The sequence below is a fragment of the Hyperoodon ampullatus genome (genome assembly GCF_949752795.1).
Source record: "Hyperoodon ampullatus genome assembly, chromosome: 5".
Taxonomy (NCBI): Eukaryota; Metazoa; Chordata; class Mammalia; order Artiodactyla; family Ziphiidae; genus Hyperoodon; species Hyperoodon ampullatus.
Window position 1 is genome coordinate 134,677,537 of NC_136918.1, and position 4,750 is coordinate 134,682,286.

A 4,750-nucleotide genomic window follows, 5' to 3' on the forward strand; every position below is an offset into this window, starting at 1 on the left:
TCCATTTGCGTTCGTTTAATGACACTATATCTGTGTGATTGTCAGATTCAACCAGGCTCTCGTGTGCCATCTTTAATGTTCATTGATTCAGGGGATGTTCCTCAGTCCCTGCCTGCTGTCAACCAGGGACTGTGCCAGGTGCAGGGACCCGACAGCATCTGGGAAGCTTCAGAGAATAGAAGGCCCTGGGCTTTGAATTCTACCTCGGACACTTACTAGCCTGTAACCTCTCAGTTTCCTCATCTGTACCTGGGGATGTAAGGATTAGTGACACTTGGTGAAAAATGCCCACCTCAGTGCCAGCACATAGTAGTCACTCAATAAACGGTAGCTGGCCTTACCAGCTACATAATCTCATGGGTATGACTGACTTCACAAACCTCGGTCAGCAGCAAATGTCCTAGCAGACAAATAAAGCAGATCCATCAAAAGTCCCCAGAATAGAAAAACCACTATTTGAAATAATTTGACATTTTTTAAAAGAGAAAACATGGGGGGAAAGATCAAAAGTTTGTTGACCCGTTCAGTATTTTTAAATTTCTTTCAATAATGTGAGGGAGAGATCACCATGTTTTGGGTTCTTAGCGCCCCTGATTCTAATCTGGGGCTAGTCTTATGACAAGGGAGAAATTAATTCTCTTCCCCAGGTAAGCTGCGACAAAGCGAAAGAGAGGCATGGACATATATACACTACCAAACGTAAGGTAGATAGCTAGTGGGAAGCAGCCGCAGAGCACAGGGAGATCAGCTCGGTGCTTTGTGACCGCCTGGAGGGGTAGGATGGGGAGGGTGGGAGGGAGGGAGACGCAGGAGGGAAGGGATGTGGGAACAGATGTATATGTATGACTGATGCACTTTGTTATAAAGCAGAAACTAATAAAAAAATTTAAAAAAAAATTCTCTTCCCCAGTTCAGCTCTTCCTCCCTGAAGGAGGCGTGACAGGAGGGCTGTCAAGTTGTACACATGTAGATGCACCTGACTTGGGAGAGAAGGAAAGGAGATACCCCATTATTCATCCAGTCCCTGCCTAAACCCCTCTTCATATGTTTGAGGAATCTCCATCTTGGCAAGTGTGAAGGGACTCAAAATGCCACCTGCTCTTTTCCAGCCCCCTTGCTGCTGGACTATAAGCATATAACCGGGGCTCCAGCCCAGCTTTCAGTTGGAAGATGGGGAGGTGGGTGCAGGTCAGCAGTAGAGGCAGGGGTTCTGGCAGAAGCATCCAGTAGCCAGGGGGAACTAGCATCAGCAACAGACTAGGTCTGATTTGGACATTGTTCCTGCCTGCATCCTCCCGAGGCTGTTCCTCCAACCCTTCCTGAGATTCTGTGAGCTCCCCGAGGTCAGGTTGAGACCCTCGTTTCCTGCTTCTATCAGCCAGAGTCAGTTTCCAGTGGTTGCAACTAAAACCCCAAGCAGGCCTCCAAAAGCAAAACAGAGTGGATGTGGATCTCCCAGTCCTAAAAGCCCACCCAGGCGGGCACAGGAGCTGACCCAAGGTGCTGCCCTGGCCCGCCCCATATTCTGTGTTGTGGGAGTGGAATCAGAGGCATCTCAGCCACCAGGCTCTCTAGCCACACTGAGAGATGCACTGTCCACTGTCTGAGTGCCTCCCCCCTCCCCCGGCGTACATCCCCAACTCCCACCACTGATTGATGGATGTTTGCTGAGGTCTCCCTCGTATTCCATCCTCCTCATGACTCCGTGTGTCTCTTTTTTTTTTTTTTTTTTTTTTTGTGGTACACAGGCCTCTCACTTGTGGCCTCTCGCGTTGCGGAGCACAGGCTCCGGACGCACAGGCTCGGCGGCCATGGCTCACGGGCCCAGCTGCTCCGCGGCGTATGGGATCTTCCCGGACCGGGGCACGAACCCGTGTCCCCTGCATCGGCAGGCAGACTGTCAACCACTGTGCCACCAGGGAAGCCCCCGTGTGTCTCTTGATCGCCTCTTTAATGATGAAATCTGCTCATGTCCCTGCACGATGAATAAGAAGGAGACATGTCTACCATTTGGCCCCCAAGATGTCAGCAGTCTCAGGGAACTACATCTAGACTTCCCTGTCCCGCAGGATGGCAAGTTCCCTGACCCTCAGATGAAGTCAACTAAAATGCTGGATGTTATGTTTAAAAAACAACACTTCAGATGTTTCCTAGCAAGGAAGGAAGGAATATTCAGAGGCCGAAACCTAGAGAAGTTTGTCAAGTACCACCTTTCACCTTGAGGGCATTTGACAAACCCTGTAGATTTCAGCCCCTCACAAGGACTCAGGGGACAGAAGAGAAAGCTCTGGGCTCACTCAAGGTGGGGCGTAAAGGAGGCCCCCCCATAAATCTGAAATCCCAAAGGGCGTCCACTACCCCGTAAAAGGTGAACCAGGAATAAGTGAATCCCATCCCACCCTTATATCAGTTTCCTGTGGCTACCATAATATCGTGTCACAAAATTTGTGACTTAAAGCAACAGAAACTTATTCTCTTACAGTTCTGGACTTCAGAAGTCCAAAATCAGTATCACTAGGCTGAATTTAATGTGTTGAAAAAGTCTTCAGAGTTTCTAGGGGACAACCTGTTCCTGCCTCTTCCAAATGCCGGCATTCCTTGGCTTGCGGCAGCATCACCCCAATCTCTGCCCCATAATCATATCACCTGCTCTTCCTCTGCATGTATGTCTCCCTCTGCCTCTCTCTGATAGAGACACTTGTAGTTGCATTTAAGGCCGCCCCAGATAATTATCCGGGATCACTTACCCAACTCAAGATCCTTAATTTAATCACATCTGCAAAGACCCTTTTCCCAAATAAGGTCACATTCACAGATGCCAGAGACTCGGACCTGGTACCTTTGAGGGTCATTATTCAGCCTACTACACACCCTCCCCAGGGACTACAAGCGAACCTTTTTGGTTTCGGTTTTATTTCTGAGTGGAGAGGCAAGATAGTATCTTTCCTGAGAAGTTACAATCTCAAAACTGTAGGTTTGTAGCCCCAAATCACACTTTCTGGGTGGTCAAATAAAACTTAAGCATTGGGCTTCCCTGGTGGCGCAGTGGTTGAGAGTCCGCCTGCCGATGCAGGGGACACAAGTTTGTGCCCCGGTCTGGGAAGATCCCACGTGCCGCGGAGCGGCTGGGCCCGTGAGCCATGGCCGCTGAGCCTGCGCATCTGGAGCCTGCGCTCCGCCACGGGAGAGGCCACAACAGTGAGAGGCCCGCGTACCACAAAAAAATAAAACAAGAAACTTCAGCATTAACTGTTAGAAATCACAAAACCCAAAAAGAAAACATCACAAGCAAGAGCCAGCAGAAACAACAGGCAGCTCAGCCAGATCCACCAACCCTTCAGGTACTGACATAAACACTCGAGAAGAGACAGTGTGCTGGGTGCAGTCAAAGAAATGTAAGAAGACATTGATAACATCAGGACAGCACAAGAGGCTGAATGATTCATAGGAACGCAAATCTCAGTGGCTTTGAGAACAAAGACTTCTTTCTCACTTATTTTGTGTATGGCTCTCAGTCAACTGAGGGTCTGTTCTTATCTCAGTGACGTCTTTATTCTAGGATCTAGGCTGAAGGACCTGCCAAATGGGGAGAGAACTGCCAGCCCCACAATAGTCCTTAGAGCTTCTGCTGGACATGGAGCATGCCACTGCTTTCCACTTCCTTTGGCCAAAGGCATGGCCAAGTGAAACGTCAGTGGAATGGGGAAGTGTACGACTCCCCAGGGAGGAACTGCAAGTCACACGGGAGCAGTCGGGACTGTATGACTCCCTCACAAGGAAGAGAGAGGATAGCTGGGAGCAATAATTACAATCCACTGCAGACTAAGAAATGATCAAACAGATTTGGTGGGGGGGGGTTGGTTGGAGGGGGGCAGAAGTAGAGGATGTGGTAAACAGACCCCTGGAAATGAAAAATATAATACAGTTGACCCTTGAACAGCACACGTTTGAACTGTGCAGGTCCACTTATACGCAGATTGTTTCAATAAATACATACCACAGTGCTACACAATCTGTGGATGTGGAACCACGGCTCTGAGGGCCAACTGTAAAGTTATATACGTGAATTTTTGACAGTGCAGGGTTTCAGTGTCCCTAACCCTCACATTGCTCAAGGGTCAACTGGAACTGACATATAAAAGTCAGAGGATGGGCTTAATAGCAGATTAGGAAATACTGAAGTGAAAATAAGTAAATTGGACAGAAAGGGGAGCATATTAGTCAGGATTCAGAGAAACAGAGCCAATGGGATGTGTGTGTGTGTGTGTGTGTGTGTGTGCACGCATGTGTGTATATATATATATATATATATATATATATATATATATATATATATATATATATATAGAGAGAGAGAGAGAGAGAGAGAGAGAGAGAGAAGAGAGAAAGACATTTATATTAGGGAATTGGCTCATGCAATTATGGAGACCGGCAGGTCCAAAATATATAGGGCAGCCAGAGACCCAGGGAAGGGTTGACGTTTCAGCTGAGTCCAACGGGCAATCTGGAGACAGAATTACTCCTTCCCCTGGGGACCTCAATATTTTCCCTTTCAAGGCCTTCAGCAGATTGGATGAGACCCACTGACATTACAGAGGGTAATCTGCTTTACTCAAAGTCTACTGATTGAAATGTTAATCTCATGTAAAAAAAATATCTTCAGAGCAACATTCAGACTGGTATTTGATCAAATATCTGAGTACTATGGCCTCACCAAGTTGACAAATAAAATTAACCATCACTAGGATGG